At 45.6% G+C, this 19,960-nt stretch overlaps 1 non-coding gene across 1 annotated transcript; it reads left to right on the forward strand.

The window, feature by feature from the left end:
- Positions 1 to 14,142: 14,142 nt before the first annotated feature.
- Positions 14,143 to 14,213, forward strand: trnag-gcc (transfer RNA glycine (anticodon GCC)). Its single transcript has one exon. It is a non-coding gene; the product is annotated as a tRNA-Gly (tRNA).
- Positions 14,214 to 19,960: the final 5,747 nt, after the last annotated feature.

Raw genomic sequence — 19,960 nt, forward strand, 5'->3', positions numbered from 1 at the left:
GTGATGGCTCTCATCTCCGCTGCAAAGATGCATTTCATACATATTTATGCCTCTTTCATATTCATCTGCGGAGAGTGATTCCTGGCCACTGTGGTGAGAGCGATGGAAAAAACCGCGTCCTGATACACTTTCCCCGCCAACTTCCTCATGACCAAAGAGACATTCTCTGTGGGACAGATCTCATGCCCCCCCGCCCCCCCCACTTTACAGACTGTGCTCCTGACGCAAACGTAACTTTCATAAATTTAAATTTTTTAAGTTACTTTTTTTTAAAAAAAGGTCTTGAACTAATAAATTATATCCCTGGTAGGATGATATTAAGAAAGAAAATTTCTCAGTAACTTTTTACATTACGTGACCTTGCATTTCTGCCATTTGGTGCACATTCTTATCTAGAGCGACCTGCAGTGAGAAGACAAGAGCATGAACTGGGGGTAAGAGCAACAGCAACCCTAGAAGTTGAAGGTAAAGGCCCAGGCTACGAATGTGAAAATGTAGGATTGACTGTCGACTCATTAATAGTTTAGTTTGGCGTGGGGGGTGGGGGGGAGGGGTGGTGATGTTTGGGGTTGCTGCAGTTCCTCCAGATGTTGCCCTAGGCGATCCCCAATAATATGTCGCCCATCCCAGGAACCGGCCATGAGCATAACTCTGTTACGGAGGACCAGGCGGAGAGGCCCGTGCCATGTTGCTTAGCAGGAGGAAGCGAATCGATCCTCTGTCCGGCGGCCGCGTGCGTGTCGCGCGCTAACGAACCGGTCTCGTTTTCTCACTCACTCGTCTCAGTCAGCGGTTTCCGTGGTTTCCGGTCGGCCCCGCGTCTTCCGCGGTGCTGGATGCGGTCAGATCCACGCAGCAGACGATGATTTGGGAACAGATGCTTCCCCCCTTCCCACTGAGAGTAATTAAGGAGGCTCTCCAGTGCTCACAGAGATACAGGGAGCAGGGAACATTTAAAGAGACACGCACACATTTTTTAACGGGGGCCCAGTTTCTGCAGTGCTGGGCGACAGGTCATCATCGCCAGCAAGTCTGAGACTGAGGAATCACCCGCATTACAGTGTCACACAGTGTACAGCGAGAGAGGAGGAGGAGGAGTGAGGAAGAACTCAGTGAACCACTCCCTCACACTCACACATCTCTCTCTTTCTCTCTCTCTCATACACACACAGACGCATGCACGCACACACACACACACACACCCTCAAACATAAGCATACAAAATGCATCTCTCTCCATCTCTTTCTCTCTCTCTCTCTCTCTCTAACACTCACCCACTCTGTTCCAAACACAAGAAGGGAGATTAAGCACTGCTTAAGTTAACATAAGTGCTCTACACCCTGTAGTTTGTTTATACATGAGGCCAACGCTACATAATTTATACACTCTTAAGACACAATGTACATATTGCTTGCACTATGTGTATAACAGAAGACAAGAACTGTGCACTCTGCATATTCTAAGCTGGTGTGTGTCTGCGTGTGTGTGTGTGTGTGAGAGAGAGAAAGAGAGAAAGAGAGAGAGAGAGAGAGAGAGACTGGGAAAGGGAGAAATTAAAAAAGAGAGAGAGATTGTGTGTGCATGCACACTTCAATTTCCTAAACATACTGTTTGTAAACTAAGCAAACTAGAACTCAGATGACAGCAAGACTTTTACTGTTTGCGTATAACCTCGGAAAAGGGATCCAGAATGTTCCGGAACATTTATTAGCAGCCAACCATTAATAATGGAAAAGTATGCTTTGCCCGTCCCGACTACCGCCGCTCCCTGGACACTCCACTCCGTCTCCCGTTGAGATGCATCGCGGAAGTTAGAGGAAAGACTTCTCGGGACTTTCTCAGGATTCCTCAGTTACTCAGGTGTTAACGGCAGACCGTGTTAAACTCGACTCGAATTGCACGCGGAGCAGATGCGTGTGTCAGGCAACAGAGCTAACTGATTACAGTAATTATTCAGACCCTGCAGAAGGCACCGCCTCTGTTTTCACGGTGGTCCTGCAGACACCATCCAGCTGCGTGCCACACGCAGAACAGCCAACTGTCACTCAGCTGCGTAACCCATGGCAACTTGTGAAGGATGGGACCGAGCTGAAACAGCACTGGCATAACATTACCGCGAGGCAGCAAGAATGCTAGTTGCCGCGACAGTTTATACAGCTGGATATATACTGAAGCAATGCAGGTTAAGTACCTTGCTCAAGGGTACATCAGCAGTGTCCAACCTGGGAATCGAACCTGCAACCTTTTTTCTTTTTTTTTTAAGACCAGCTCCTTAGCCATTATTACGCTACACTGCCTACCTGTGTGCACCAAACCCCAGGCCCTTTGCTTTCTCTTTTTTCATTTTAACATCCGAACAGCCTGCACACAGAGAATGCATAAAAAATTAGAGTGGCATTAGTTTTTTGTGTGACGGGTCCAACAGCTGCCTTGTTATACATCGGAGTAATTAGCTGCGCACGCCCATATTAATTAGCAACGAGTGTTTTCAGTCCATTAATCAACATCGGGGAAACGGAAAGCAGTCCGTGCGCTGTTCGCAGAGCCATTTCTTACGGGCGAAAAAAAACAAAATAAATAAATAAAATATTTTTTAAGAAATCATTCGCGGAACATTTTATGCAAATTATATTTGTTTATAAGTAAATAAACTGAGAGGGTTTCCGAAGCAGGTGGTGTGTTGCGAACAAGCACTTGATGAGGTGATGTAGAAAGAATTAATTAGGACTCCGGAGGTAATTAGACGCAATAATTCGCGTGATTAGCAGGCAGCTTAAGAATTAAGATGCGCGCGCGGGGAGAGCCCGGCGGACACGCGCGCGCGGAGCGGACTGAGACTGGCGGGTTCTGTCTGTCGCTCGTACGCGCGCGTGAGCGTGAGAGAGAGAGAGAGAGAGCTTACTCGTGTGTCTGTTGCTCATACGTGAGCGTGAGAGCGAGAGAGAGAGCTTACTCGTGTGTCTGTTGCTCGTACATGTGCGTGAGCGTGAGAGCGTGAGAGAGAGAGCTTACTGATGTGTCTGTCGCTTGTACATGAGCGTGAGAGAGAGAGAGAGAGAGAGAGAGAGAGCTTACTCGTGTGTCTGTCGCTCGTACGTGAGCGTGAGAGAGAGAGAGAGAGAGAGAGAGAGAGAGCTTACTTGTGTGACTGTCGCTTGTACCTGTGCGTGAGAGAGAGAGAGAGAGAGAGAGAGAGAGAGAGAGCTTACTTGTGTTTATGGGGAAAAGTGTCATATAAAAACGCTGACGTCGCGGGCGCTAATTATAAAATGGCCAGTGGGTAGGGAGAAGAGGGTCGTGGGGGAGGGGGGGGGGTCTTTGCTTTTTTCCCCCACCTTTCTGTCACCCTCCCTCAAAGTGGAAACTTACACACTCAGCACTGCTAAATTTGGCGGAACCTTACTGCACATCATTAAAACAAAAACTTTTTTTTTTTTTTTTTTGCTTATCATTAAGAGTGCAGAACATAATTAATCTGCGGATAGTGTTCGTTTCTCCACTTCACTGTCTTCAGAAAAACACATTAAAAAAAAAAAAAACATGCAAGAATGAAGCTTGTTTCATTCACACACACACCCATGGGCACACACATGCACACACGCTTGTGCACACCCACACACAAGCACACACTTGTGCACACACACACACACGCACTCATACACTCTTCATGAGGAATGACACTACTTCCTCATCATTGTATTTCCAATGACTGTTTGTGTGAGGTGCTGTGAAATATGGGGGACATACAGTACCCTGAACACCTCCCCCCTTTACTTTCTGAGCTGTCAGGCAATATGTCGTTGCAGGGGCTGGAATGAATCCCCGTCTCACAGAAAAAAGCCACCCCAAGAATAAAAGCCTTTTCGTGAGTGGCTCATAGTTCTCTTTCACAAAGATGTTTTTTTTTTTTTTGGTGTGATTGAAATCATAATCCATAATTTCTGGCAAATATCAGAGAGCATATTGCATATTGTGGTGGGGTAGCGTAGAGGTGTTGGGGGGGGGGGGGGGGGGGCTCCGGCATAAACGAAACTCAGTGAAACTGGTTGAGAGGACTCGCCTGACATTTATAAACCTCCCTTTTATGGGGCCATTGACTTTGCTGTGTCAATTGCCCCAAACCGAATCGATACCCCCCCCCCCCCTCCCCCGCCCTCTGTACACCCCTCCCCCCCCCCATCCATCCCCTGGGCTGAGGCCAAGGCAAGGGGGAAGAGGGAAGGCGGTTTGTTTTAAGAATCAAACTGGAATCGAACGGGTCCCGAAGAATCAAAATTGATTTCGAGCTCCGTTGAGACGCACGGGCTGAATGACAGGTGCATTGCAACAGCCCAGCCCCCCGGTGCCGTTTCACTGCATCAAAGGCAGCCGCACCGAGAAACAAAATAAATAAAAACAAACGGACGGATTTGAACGCTTGTTTGCTTCCTGTGCTTCCGCGCCAGCTTGCCGAGATGCGCTGGTGTCAGCACTTTAGAATCTGGTTGCCGAGGAACAGATCGCTCCGAGCGTTCGCTGGCTTTGAAGAGAGAGGAGAGAGAAAGAAAGACAGAGAGAGATAGATAGAGAGAGAGAGAGAGAGAGAGAACCACTCCACACTCACACGCAGCAGTGTAATAAATGAAAATGGAGTATTTTATATTTGTCATTTATCAGACAAAGCTGATCCAAACTCAGCAAGATGAATTCAGGAAGAAAAATTCTGCCCAAGTATTTGATTGTTTGTCAATGTTCAGGACCAATTCTGGTTAAAATCCTGGAGTTTGAAAAAAGTGGACTTAAGTAAGAAACAGCAGAGGCGGAAACTGGTGAGACATATTCCGCTGTCCTCTGCTTGCTCAACCTATCAGGTTGCGGCTTTTTCAAAATTAAGACCTTCAGTGGAAGCCCCCCTGGATCCCTGTACTTTTAGCCAATGAGCAGTCTCAGCTACCTTCCTATCACTGGACTCCCTTTTAGAGAGTGAGATGACAAATATGTGATTTCATTGGTCATAACTGAACATTCTGATGCTGATGTCACAATCACTTCTGGTAACTGAAAGCAATGTAATTCTAGAACACTGATTTAGAATTTTGAAGAAAGAAAAAAAAACTTCCACAAAAACTCTTCAAAGGGTTAAATAATGCAGTAATCTGCACTGTAAGAACTTGTCACTTCTTCAACTTGGGCATAGTTTAAACAAAACTTAAACTATGCCCATTTGCACCCCTGGGTGCCAGGGGGGTGAATGACTCAGATGGGTCATACTTTGGCAGGCATATCGCCGTGTGGGTATGTGTGGGGAAGAAGATGTTTTTAAAGTGGTGCTGTACACAAGAGGGACGCTGACTGTTACCTTTAAAATGTCTTCCTGGAGAGAGAAGCAGCCATTGTGGACTGTCAGGTGACTCATGATGGCACTGACACATTTTGTACTCTGCGCTGACTGTGCAAGAGATGACTCAGCTGCACGTCCACAGTAAACTGTCCAGTGTTATTTCAACTCTACCAGAGTTCATATGTGTCCGGTAGGGACTGCATGTACACTGTAAGAGTTCATTCGACACTGAACGTTTTACTGTGCGGGAGCTAACTTTCTCCTCCGGTGCAGCAGCTCTGTCACTCAACTGATGGTCTTCAGACCATCGACAGCCACCCCGCTGCGCTGACATCGCATGAACCCTCCTGACCTGAAGGGGGGTGTCACAGAGACGGGAGGGGTCGATGCACACAAACACCCGCTCCAAACTGGCAGAAAACCATGCATAAAAAAACCGCATAAAATTGATTAAAAGTGGTAACTCTCAGAAGTTTTTCAGAAATACGTTTCTCTTTCCCTAAATCCTCTGTCCTCTCTCTCCTCTTACCCCTCAGTGCTCTAAGCTCCTGTCAGCTGCTCCTCTACTCTTTATCCCAGACATGAAACACGCTGGTCAATAATATTCCACTGATCTCCCCTAGCGCCTCTCTTTCTTCTGTCTCTCTCTCTTACGCACAGACACACACTCACACACACCAGCACGCACACACACACACACTCACACTCACACACGCCAGCATGCACACACACGTCCACGCACACATGCTCACACACACACACACACACACACACCAGCACATACACACACACACACATACCCGCACGCACACACACCAGCACGCACACACACGTCCACGCACACATGCTCACACACAGAGACACACACACACACACGCACATACACACACACACACACCCATGCACGCACACACACACACACACACCCACCACACAGTAACACACACATGCACACACACACACACACCGCACCATCACACACACACCCACACGCACACACAACACACACACGCACACACACACACACACACACACACACACATGACACACACACCCGCATACCTGCACAACCACACGCACGCATGCACACACACACACACACACACGTACACACACACTCCCGCTCGCACACACGCGCGTACACACACACACACACACACGTACACACACACACACATGCACACACACACACACGCACGTACACACACACACACACACACACACACAAACGGCACGACACCAGGACGCCAGAGGCAGCCACAATGTACAAACCCAGCGCACGTAGCACAAGGCAGAGTACGACACACACCGCACACAATCGCAGGGTACTGGATAGGCATCAAGGAGCTGGCTCATTGAGGCGCCGACAAACGCGTGTCCGTTCAAAGAGACGCAGCACCTGCGCTCCATCACGTCACTGCTCAACGCTGTCTAGCTCCACAACCTTCTCTCTAAAACCCCACCTGCTCCCTCTCTCTCTCTCCTCTCCTGTCTCTCCCCTCTCTCTCTTCCTCTCTCTCTCTCTCCCCTCTCTCTCTCTCCTGCCATCACTCTCATCGTCGTGATTGGCCTGTCAGACCCTGAACAGCTGGGGAGGAGATTTATAAACTGACGGACGGGGTGGGGGTGGGGGGTGGGGGGGGGGTAGGGGGTCTTCGGAAAGTTTGGCGGGGTTTGATGGCGGCAGGCCACGGATTCGAGTCCCCTCCAGCCGCGGCTGGAGTAAGCAGCCGCTAAGGATTCTCCCCTTTAATTAACCCGCGCTCATCTTTCGCTGCGTTCCCGCTGACACAGAAGAAGTGCATTCTGGGTACGAGGGGGCGTCATCCTCTGGCTGGACTCGCTAGACAGGCGGCTGTCACAATTATGGCGGTTATTACCCGTGTTATTACAGCTTTGACGAGATGAGAAAATGTAGTAATAAAAATGTTATTACCTGCCAGTTACAAAGACAGCGCACTTTTAAAGTGCCAGTCTCCTACGCCATACATTTTCTGAGCTTTGAGCTTTATAAAAATCAGAAAATAATCATATTTTCTGAAGAGCCACGTCCCTCAGATGCCTCACTTTTTCAGTGCTCAGTGTGTCGGTCGAACCAGGACATTCCACAGTGCTTTCGCGGTGAAATTTCCACGCTCAGTGCAGCGAAAGAACGCTTCCCCACCTCAACTGCTAAAACAATTTTGAATCTACCCTCAAGATTCCAGAAGGATCTTTCTTTCAACTGCCATTGGTTCAAAAAAAATATATATATATATATAGCTGCAAGCAGCAATGCGGGGCCCTACGAACATGGATGAATCATGGTCATTCTTTCTGGCATAATTACTCATGGACTCTAGTTTCGATCTGGTAATTTATATCATTTATGGTGAAGGACTTTTTGAGTTATTTGACCATTTCCAGGAAAAGAATAATAAAAATAATAATAATACTAACAAAAACAATAGGGTTCCTACTTCGTAGGACCCCGAATAATAATACTAACAAAAACAATAGGGTTCCTACTTTGTAGGACCCCTAATAATAATAATACTAACAAAAACAATAATAAAAATAAAAATGTGATGTGTGTTCAGGGCCTGACTGCCAGCTGTTAAAACAATAACCAGATCTCCACAGCACACACATACACACACCAAGGTGAATACAAGGGGAAACTATGCGATGGTAATGGTGTCTTGCCGGTAAATTGTAACATATTTTGGGCCAGCAAAAACACCTGATGGAGTCGCGTTTGCTGCCAGGAGAAGTGAGCGGTGAGTTATGCGCAGAAACACACCGCTGAGGTCAGCGCATTGGCCGCTTCTCATCCCAGGGGTGTGTGGGATTAACAGACGGAATTGATGGAAGAAGGCTGGTCAGCTTTCACTTACTCATGGGGCGACATAGCTCAGGAGGTAAGAGCGGTTGTCTGGCAGTTGGAGGGGTTGCCGGTTTGATCCCCCGCCCTGGTCGTGTCGAAGTGTCCCTGAGCACCTAACTCCTAATTGCTCCCAACAGGCTGATTGGTGCCTTGCATGGCAGCCTTTCGCCGTTGGTGTGTGAGTATTTGTGAATGAGAGGCATCGATTGTAAAGCGCTATATATAAATGCAATCCGTTTACCATTCATCACGACATCCTGCGGATCGCTCCCGGATCACAGCGCTAGGAGAGACGTCATGGGAAAGAGGGCGGAGCCAAGAGGCGCCAGGTACCGTCACTCGCGGTCTTGTGACCAATCGGAGAGGGCTGAACGATAAGGCAGACTTCAAAGTCGTGAGAGTGAACCCCTTTTTGTGCATAAGAATGAGGCTTCCCGAATGACTGTCTGGCTTGCCCGAGAAGATAATATTCCTCATTGATTTCTCCTCAATATCTGCCGGACGAAGTGCATTAAAAACCCTTCTGAGAAAACTGCATTTTTAACGAGAATGATTCTTGAGCTGTGTCAGTCCTGTCAACCTACTCTGTATAAAAGGTTAATAAATAAATAAATAAATAAATAAATACACAAACTCAGATACTGTGTGAACACAGTGATTGCTTTAATTCAGTTGTAACAGATGTCGGCCCTGGTTGGGAAATTGCATAAAAGACATTCACTGGAAGATGATATTTTCCATACTGTACATGTTTCATACTGTATTTGCCTGAAATAAAACAACAAAGGCTAAACAGAGAAAAAGAAAGTAAAATTAGTCATAGAAGTTTCCTCCAGTATTCTTAATTTGGCATCTGGGAGAGCTTTCCCCAAAACAATGGCTTTAAAAAAGTAGGTATCTGTTTCTACTTGCACTCAGTGGTTTTTTTTTTTTTGGATGGGTTTGTCCCCTGTGTACCTGAGGTAAGCATTTAGGTTACCTAACGCACTTCGCAGTGTTAAGGGCATATCCTATTTCTATCAGCAACCCCTATGAGATATGGACCTGACGCCACGGAACAGAGCCGTTGCAACACAAACGTCCCTCCGCCTTTCTAAAAAGTCAGAGGAGACTCTTTTAGCGTGCCCAGATTAATGAGACTGCGCTGGCATTGTTCACACAGTCAAAGAAAATCACACACACAAAAGAAGAGAGTGACACAAGCTCGCGGTTTGAAAAACAGTCTCGGAATAGCAAAATGTCTCTGGCTAGCGCCGATGGCTTGTGATTCATCCTCTCCAGAACACATCCTCTTTCTCTTTTTGGAAATTATCGGCAATAACAAACGACCTCGCTTACCGCTCCCATGATGTGTGGGACCATCAATTACGAACCAATACAATGCAACGCCTGACAAAGAAAGATGATCTCAATCATCTCAGTTTTCTTCAGCATTATACGGTTTTGCTAAAAACGTGGGCTACGGTGTACTAGAGTTCCAGAATAGGTTCTGAGTAAAAAGGGATGTAAACATTGCCAATAACTGTCTTCTAATGTACAACACATAGATGCCTGAGGTATTCACAGAGACTTTTGAAGGCACGCCAGCTGAAAACATCAAGCTCAGTGGCACCTATTGCCATTACTTCAATGATTGATTCTAACTGAATCAATGACTGATTCTAACTGAATCGATGACAGGTTCTAACTGAATCAATGACCGATTCTAACTGAATCAATGACAGATTCTAACTGAATCAATGACAGGTTCTAACTGAATCAATGACCGATTCTAACTGAATCAATGACAGATTCTAACTGAATCAATGACTGATTCTAACTGAATCGGTGACAGATTCTAACCGAATCAATGTCCGATTCTAACTGAATCAATGACCGATTCTAACTGAATCAATGACAGATTCTAACTGAATCAATGTCCGATTCTAACTGAATCAATGACCGATTATAACTGAATCAATAACCGATTCTAAAAGAATCAATGACCGATTCTAACTGAATCAATGACCGATTCTGATTGAGTCAACATGTCTGATTCACTTACTGATAGTATGTCCCTTGTCCATGGATATGTAAAAGGCTGTGGAGGTTTCAGACAAACATTTTTTTCTGTCTGCTTTAAAAAAAAAAACGGATTCAAAAGGTTGTTTTTTTTCCATAGTAATTTATATCCAACTGAATGTTTTCTTTTGTTTTGACTGGTGCTCGGCGAAACAACCCAGCTGTTGCCACGGCAACACGTCGTCAGTGTGCCATTCCCCTGGCACCTGCAAGGAACCCACAACAGTAGCCCCTGCGGGCGAGCCCTAGCCCGCGGGTTACCACCGCCGCGCGGTGACTGATCGCCAAGGTTACGGCGCCGGGGCCGCTGAAGCCCGCCGATCCGTCCAATGACGGGCCTGGATCGTCCCGCGCGTAATTAGCGGGCTGCCGGCCCCCTCGAGCGATTCTCAGAGCTGACGGCTGATTGGCCGAGCCCCGGGGGCACAGCTGAATAAGCCCCCTGATAATTTCATTAATTGGACATTTTTAAAAAAGTGGAGTGGGAGACTGAAAAAATGGCTGGTGGAGGGAAACTGAGAGCGGCCAGCCAGAGGAGGACAGAGGCCTGCTTCCCTTCAGCCTTTTATTCCCACACCCATCCATGCGACAAACGGACACATGCCACACACGGACAGACGAATCAGACACCTGCTCCACACAACAAACCACGGACAACATGCTGCATCAGGCAGCACACTATTGTCACACACCTGTGGCCACACACACACACACACACGGACACAGCATGCCGCATGCACATCAGCACACACACACACATGCACGCACACACACATGCACACACACGCACGCATGCAAGCACACACACACACACACACATACACCAAAATACACATAGACAAACACCCACATGCATGCTCACACACACATATACACACACACAACCACACAAACAGTGCCCACACATTTTCTTTTAATTAAGGTTGTTTCAAACTTTTAAAAAAATAATTGATAAAATTGTGGAATGGACAGAAAGGTTGTAATTGCCACTGTATAAACTATTATTTTCAGATTCTCTGTAATCACACGGTGAAGCAGCATATTCCTGTTTTCCTTCTTTCAAACTGTGTTTTTGCTTGGTTTTCATTCTGTGATGTGTGAGTGTGTCATTATACACTCCGCAGTCTATTTCTGTCTGACTGGGGGGGGGGGGGCAGAGCATTATGGGAGAGATCAAAGGTTCCGTCGGTAGATGAGGTGGTTCGGATCAGTGTCTAACTGATATAATTCATAAGCAGAGTAATGCGGGAAGAGCATGATGGACAGGTCCGCGGGCACCATGCTGGGCCCTTCACTGTAGTTTATCTCAACTGAGGACGACTTGAAAGCTTATTTTGAAATTTATTTGCTTTAAAATGAAATCCACCTGCGCAACCTGGTGGGAAATCTGCTGTCATGTCAATAAGCATAAAACATCAGGATTCTTCAGTGTGTTCATGAGAGAGTGGAAATGGCATCGTTTTTATTTACGGGGAAAATATATTGAATGATACGTTGTGGATTTTGGAACAAACGCAATGTGGCATTTCCAGACAATGCAAATTCAAAAACAGACCATAAATCATATACATGAATCTCAATTAACATTACACTTAAATAAATAAATAAAGAAATAAATAAATAAATAAAAATCCATTGCCATCTCCTTTATACACACCCTATATCAAAATATGAAATCATATTTATTCACACTTTAAAATTAAGAGGATTAATTACATGCACAATGGAAAATTAAGGGAGCGCATAATTAATGTTTGCTCATTCAATGCTCTTTCCAAGGAAATTCTCCCCCCTCAAAAAAAAATCCAAATCTTAAATGAATTGCTCAAAAAATACCTTGGACTCAATTGCCATTGCCAGCCTTGATCTCATACAAGTTTTTATCCATAAATCCTCAGGTTTTTTTTGCAAAATGAAATAACCACTGGGTGCTGACATGTCTGTTATATCGCTCGATGATTTTTATTCCATTTCTTCATTTATTTTTTTTAAAACAGATTGTGTGATTTAACGGATGCGAACTCGACATTTCTCCTGATTCATTTCCCTTTAAAAAAGGACTGTGAGATTTCCCAGAGGAACTCCCTCCGCTCAAAGGGTTTGGAAGAAGACCGATGTCAGTCTGAAACACCTCCGCACTTAAATGATTTCAACAGGTTTGTGCATACACTGAGCGTTGGGGGGGGGGGGGGTGAGGGGGGTGGGGGTGGGGGTTGGGGTGGGGCTGGGGAGATTGTTTGGCAGCACGTTCACGGGATGAACAAGCAGTTCACTCAGAGGAATTTGAAAGAGCAATTTGTCGGTACACTACGGTGGGGCTCAGACATCATCCATCCAAAAAACTTGTTGTATGTCGCTCTGGATAAGAGCGTCTGCTAAATGCCTATAATGTAATGTAATGTAATGTAATAAAAAGAAAAGTTGTGAAATATTTCCAAAATGTCCCTGAATGAGAATGAAGCATGCAGCCTAACATAATCTTCATCGTAGCTGCAATCTGCATTTACATTAGTATATTTGTTTTTTTTTTTTTAGGTACAGTATAAACAGTCTATTCCCTTCAAACATAACTTCTCTGCTGATCTGGCACTACGTTCCACAGTGCAGCTTTTGAAGACTATATAAAGGACATATCGCTGAACACTTTGCAGATACATGGAATCAGGGCCTAAGTGCAGGAACAGCATCTGGGAAGGCCCTGTTTCATGGGTACTTTCAGCCGCAGAGCATTTAAAAACCATTAGAAAAAGGGGAAGCGCCCGCTAAACTTTAGATTTTCCCGTTAAATCAGAGCAAAGGAGAAGAAGCACGTGGAGATCACAGGCACGCGAGTTCATCTCTCAGATCTCCTGAGACTGTGGAACAGGACACAGTGAACCCAGCTCAATAGGAGCACAGGTAAGCCTCTGTTTTAATTAAGGATAGCATGTGATACCACACACACATGCACACACACACACATGCGCATGCACACACACACACACACACAGAATCCCCCACACACACACTGATATCCTCAACCTTTCAGATACGCTGACACGCCCAGATAAACCCCGGACAGACACTCACATTGGGAGCGGGGGGGACAGAGAGGCGCCGGTGTAATGGCGGATTATCTATAGGATTTTAAATGGACGGAGTGTGGCACAGTGGGTAAGGAACTGGGCTTGTAACCGAAAGGTCGCAGGTTCGATTCCCGGGTAAGGACACTGCCGTTGTACCCTTGAGCAAGGTACTTAACCTGCATTGCTTCAGTATATATCCAGCTGTATAAATGGATACAATGTAAAATGCTATGTAAAAAGTTGTGTAAGTCGCTCTGGATAAGACCGTCTGCTAAATGCCTGTAATGTAAATGCTTTGGTTTGGTGAGCAGCCCCTGGGAGTCCGACACTAAATCAAGGCCTGCGAGTGGCTGCTCCAGCGACAGTTTGATCTTTTTCCAGGCCATTTTTTTTTTTTCCCGCTTGCATTTTTGGCTTCGCTCTAAATAGGAAAACAGGGAGAGAGTAATGGTGCAGCGGGTCAGTGTGTGTGTTGCACTGACTCTAATGACTGCGTCCATCAGCCTCACAGGCGATGGCAGGGGTGGCGTGGGGAACGTGAGAGAGAGAGAGAGGGCGGGAGAGATAAAGAGAGAGAGAGAGAGAGAGAGAGATGTCGTAAAACTCTCTCTCTCTCTCCCTCCCTCTCTCTCTCTCTCTCTCTCTCTCAAGCTCACAGCACACCTTCACCTGGACCAAACACACGTGTCAGGGTGAGGGAGACTTATATAATTTCTGAATCCTATTTACTTTCGTTGTTAACCATGATTCATTAATGTATTGAAACTGCTTCCATGCAGTCCTCAGTTCACTGTACTCAGACACTAGCGCAGCCAATACAGCATGTGTAAGCATTGGTGGTTCAGTGGTAGAATTCTCGCCTGCCACGCGGGAGGCCCGGGTTCGATTCCCGGCCAATGCAGCGCAACCTTTTAGTGACTGTGTAAGAGTGAGATGGGCATGTAACGTGCTAGGGCACTGCTGCTGTACCATTGAGCAAGAGACTTAATGTGAATCACTGCAGCATACGTCCAGCTGCATAAATGGATACTGAGTGGAAATGCAGGAGCTCTGCAAGTGGCTATGGTTAAGAATGTCAGCTAAATGCATGTAATGTGATTTAATATCCTTCTCATTTCAGGTTTGGGTTCATGATAGCGAGAAAGGGACGGAGAGAGAAGTACGACGTAAAAAAATAACCACTAATTTCAAGCTGTTCCAGAGAGAGTTTGGTCTTTCTCTGCCTGTGATGTAATGTAATATCCATCACGTTTCATGGTTTGTATTCATGAAAGGGAGGGAGGGATAAAGAGAGTGAGAGGGGAGGGAGATAGAGTGTAAAAGATAACCAGAGATTTCAAGCACAATTAGGTGCTGCATGCAGTGCTGTGCTTACTTTGCCATCTGCCATGTGTAACATGGGGCCACAGGCCTTAGAGTTCAGCAGGCCACTCATTCCAAAGTCTCTAAGAAGTCTACGGCCAGGCACAGGCCAGTCCATGGGGCATGCTGGGATATGTAGTCCCCAGGTCATGGCCATGAGGTAGGAATGACAGAAGACAAAGTGCGGGATATCGGACCGTATGAATACCGCTGTCAGTCGAGAATGAATGGAACCAGCTCTGTGACCAAGCTGAGAAAAAAAATCAATGCTTCATAATGGGAGGTTTCAGGGGTTAGCCCTGCATGTTCGTGTTAACAAGACTATTGACTGACTTAATGCTCCAAAGTTGGGGTCTCCTGCTACAAGAGGAAGGCCACTGTGACTCGTGCAGTTAAGCTCATATCAAACAAGCTATGTCTGGTATTCACCTCTGGGCAAATGGCAGTCAGGTTAAAGAAGCAACACAGACTCCATAGTTTAATCCTCTTACTGTTATTGTACTTGTCATTGTGATGTCACAGCCAATCAACTGAAAAAATGTTTAGGCTATGGTTAAGAATGTCAGCTAAATGCCTGTAATGTGATTTAATATCCTTCTCATTTCAGGTTTGAAATGCTTATAATGTCATAATGCTTAGGTTACCTCAGCACGTTTATAAATGTGTTATTGCACAGTCGTTGCGTACTTATGCCAGTTGTCAGACCTTTAAACATAAAGTACTCTGGGAAAGAAAACATGTCACCTAAATAAAATTAAACTCTGTGAAAATTATTTTTGTTGAGTGTTATATAAAATAACATTAAATTAGCTTCATTTGGATACATAAAGATAAATGTTCTCTGTAGATTTAATCTTCATTGCTCAGTGAAACCAGATGATTATGTTACAAGTCTACTTTCACAACAATGGATAATAGATCAGTGAGTAATGCGCTTACTGCTTGTCACTGTTTCCATTCAAAGATGGATTATATGGGTTTGTTCTTCTTCTTTAATATTTATTACATTCGGTATTATGAGTATGATGTGCTACTGAATTCAAGATGCTGTTTTTCTATTTTAAAGTAATCAAACAAATGTTTCATCAGGAAGAGAAAACCCGCATTCAAAACGGCCTGCAACCATGAATAATTGATAGGATTCTAACTGCATTTTAAAGTCAAGCTGCTCAATTCACAGAGATCTGGGAATCTTCTTGAACAACGACACTGTCATAGACACACATGCTTGCCACTCAATATTGTAACTAATACTAATTTCATATTTAATTTATTATAATTTACAGGAGGCCCTTAGAGCCAATTAATCGTTCAAATCTACAACACTACATAAAGACAAAAGACCAATTAGAGGAGGTTCATTTCAAAGAGTTCCAGAATCTGGAACCAACAGCCATAGTAACGGATTTTATTAGAGACTAATAAGACTGTAATGTAATGTAATGTAACTACAACTCCTAGCATTCCCTCCATCCTCCAGTTATCTTAACAACAAGAGTTTCCTGTTAGTAACAGGGCTTCTGAAAATCCATTGAAACCGCACCGGACTTGGTCGCCGATCCGAACAGATTTTCTGGAAGTCCGTCAGATTAGAACGTGTCAGCGTCAACAGAAGGGAGACGGAACTGTCACATTTCAGAATATGGAGCTGGCCATCTGGGTGGCCCATAATCACATCCGTGGCAGTGCCAGCACAGAGCGCCGTAGTCAGTTGGTTCTCTCATGCGATGCGCCATTTGTGGTTTTTTTTTTTTCCTTATGTCTGAAGGTCACCCAGTCACTTATTCACCTGGCAGAAATCCCCGCTTCCTGCTAGCGTAACTCGTGCCTCCGCAGCGTCTGATTTAAGTTTTGTTACTCCTAAGTGTCTCTTTTCCCGCCTACCTCCACCCCCCGCAATTGATTCCTCCCCCCCCCCCCCGCTACCCCGGCACAGCGAGCGTGGCACACGGAGAGAACCAGCCCAGCTCCGGCTAACCCGCTGCAATCAGACGCGGAGGCAGTGCAGATGTCATTTGTTTTTGTTTTTTTTCTCGATGGCCGTTTCAAAAGAATAATTGCAGCAACACGGACGCGGTCGATACGATGGATTTTTTTTTTTTTGCTCTCGGGTGCAGCGTGTGCGTGCGCCCCGCCTAAAGGGGGGGGGAGGGGGGGTTGGGGGGGTTGGCGTGGCCCGAAAGCTGATGGAAAAGGATGCCGTTCTGGGGATGTCAGCTAGGGGGACGGCCCCGCGTCATTGGTTGGATTTCTGACTCCCCGGCCCCCCATTGGCCACGGGCTCGGGGTGAATGCGCAGCCAGGTTTTGGTCTGTTCCTCTCCCCTTGGTGTTCCTTTGAGGGGGGGGGAAATGAGTCACTGCACTCGAGTCAACTCATTTAAGGTGAAAGAGAGAGAGAGAGAGAGAGAGAGAGAGAGAGAGAGAGAGAGAGAGAGAAAATGGTGTCAGTTTCTCCGCAGACTGAATGACTGAAACAGTGAGAGAGTTTAAATATGGGCTTGGTTATTTTATCCAACACGCTTCAGAGAGTATATTTGTAAGTCAGTGCATGTGTGTACGCATATGCAAATGCTTGCGTGCATGCATGTGTGTGAGCATTGTGTGTGTGTGTGTGCGTACACGTGTGTGCATGAGCATTGTTTGTATGTGTGTGTGTGTGTGCGTGTGTGCACATCAGCACAACAGAGCGGTCAGTGTTGCAACAGAACATATTACAGAGCCATTATCTTTTTTATTACGGACAGTGTCATCATTGCCTCAGCATTAACTTATTCTGGGTAAAGAAGGGTCCAGGAGAGAGGCATGGCGCTGGCTTTCCTATGATGGATCTGTGCTCCTGTGAATTAAATGGCAGAAACGCTCACAGAGAGGGTTAATCACAGAGAATAACTCCTTCCTCTCAGGCTTTTTGTACCTAATTTGCAGCCTCTATAAGTCCAGTAACGCCCACTTCCCAGCTTTTGATCCTCAAAAGAATGTTCCTGAAAAGTTAGGGTAAGTGTTCCTAACATGTAAATATTGTCCGGCTTCTTGGATGTGCTTTCATATTTCATAAGTCGTAAGTCACAAAGAACATTGCAGGAGATTTGTTATTCCACTTTGAAAAGATCAAAGAATCTGTTCCCGAGTGTTCAGTTGATGTCCTTGAACTCCTCTTGTTTGAGTTTCCTTTTACTGTGTCATCTTTATTGTTCCTCTTGGGAAATATATATCTTAGATATTTTATATCTGGATGGTCATTTACGTTGTGTCCGTCACTATGTTCAATGAATCTGCCATTTCTGCCGTTTTTGGGGCATTGTTTCAGTAGAATGCTATTGACAGGCGTCCTCCGTGTTGTCTTTTCACGACTGAATGATAACCATCAGGGGTTGTTGGCAGAAAGAGGCAGTTTCTGCTCAGAATCAAAATAAACACGGTGCTTCATGCGTGGCGGCCATTTTGCACGTTTCACTGAAACGACAGCCATTTTAACGGACCCGCAAAAACCGAGGCAGAAAAGCAGAAGGAAATTAAACAAATTAATATCACTCATCAAGGATGATAGGAAAACCTCAGCTAGTATTTCAAAGGCCAAACTGAAATGATTATTTCTTCTGGTCTATTCGACATTATCTTTTGCAGCCGGGAACACGGAATAAAAATGACACAGTTGTGAAGCATAAGGACAGGAAACAAACTAGAACTAATCATCAAAGCCGTTTCAAAACATGCTATGTAATGACAGTAAAATGCTCTCATTAATGCCAAGCTGGTTACATGAGGGGAAGGGTGGTTGATTTCCAAAGACAGTTTTATGAGCCACACATGGACACATCTCACAAAAAACATAAAATTATGCTCCCCTCTGGACAGTACGGCAAAAATTCACAGAAATTCTGCTTTTCAGCCACCAAGCAGTACGCGACCATGTGTGGCAGGAGTTAAGCAGGGAAAAGTGAAACTCCTCTTTTTCTTGCATCACTTCTCTTTCCCTCTGTTTTTTTTTTTTTGGTTATGAAATCCAGTGATTGTCCCCAGGGTGGTTGGCAGCGTCGGTGGCTCCAGATGGGGGTCATTTTTCAGACATGCTCAGGCCCCTCTGCCTCACCGCCAGTCCCCTCACCCCCCCCCCCAAGCTCTCCCCTAAATGGCCTCTTTATGCAGAGGGATAATGGCCAGTTTGTGCTTCGCCTAATCGCACCCTGCTTTAGGAGATTTGTTGATGCATTTTGGGGGTTAGGAGGGTGTAGGGGGGTGTGAGGGGAGGGGGGTGGGGGTGAAACATCTTGTAATCAGTCAGAGGATGGGGCGGGCACAGAGGGCAAAAAAAACCAGAGGGGAGGGGGGCATCATTTATCTTTTGGTCTCCTGCTTGGGTTCCAGCATCGCCTGACCTCGTCCACCTTGAAAGCGGGGAAAGTTTTCTTTTTAAAGGTACAACAACGTCGTTCGATTTACGGACAATTAAGGGAGGGAGAGAACTTAACCTCTCTTTTCAAAAATCTACCCAGGTAATGTGCTCACTGCTGCTCCTCACTGTTTCTCATTCAAACAGTCACGGCTGATGGCCTTCTTCTATCTCATTGTAGGTGAGAAAGCGAATGGGGGTGGTGTGGGTTTTTTTTTGGGGGGGGAGACATTTGACTCTCGATGGTCATTTCTCCCCTTCAGGGCGTGCTGTTGATATTACACTGACACTGGAATGTTGCAGCTGTACTGTGTCCTTCACTGTCACTACACCAGCATGATTCCATCCTAATTCATTCATCCTGGTTTATTGTGCCCTTAACACTATATACCATGCCTGCTGAAGCAAAAGGGTTCACACGGAAAAAAAACCAAGTTGCTCTTTACCTTCCACATTTGACAGATAAGAAGATGCTGCTCACTCTGACTGTGGCCCGGGAGAGCTGGAGGCCCGGCGGGTTACCTGAGCACAGGTGGAGCTCGGCTTCTTACTGGACTTCTGGGTAAAAACACAAGACAGGCAGCTTCTCTCTGCACGGGTCTTTGGTGAATTTCATCCAAACAGAACAGTTCTCAACCCTGCTGTAAAACCCAAAACCTTTATAATTCCTGGTCACTGAATTACAATTTGAGGTTGTGCAACAATATAATAATAGTAATAATAATAATAATGACATTTCAGTGATCACCCCAAACGCAATTCTGGCCTTCCACTGCAAAAGCCAAACTACGTAGATGCTTCCAACCTTGAGTCCTGTGTGTGTGTCTTTAACAGGTCTGTAAAATCTTGCTGATCTTGTAAAACAGACCTAAAGCTGTTATAAACCAGTCTGCA

This window comes from Anguilla rostrata, chromosome 5 (assembly GCF_018555375.3).
Source record: "Anguilla rostrata isolate EN2019 chromosome 5, ASM1855537v3, whole genome shotgun sequence".
Taxonomy (NCBI): Eukaryota; Metazoa; Chordata; class Actinopteri; order Anguilliformes; family Anguillidae; genus Anguilla; species Anguilla rostrata.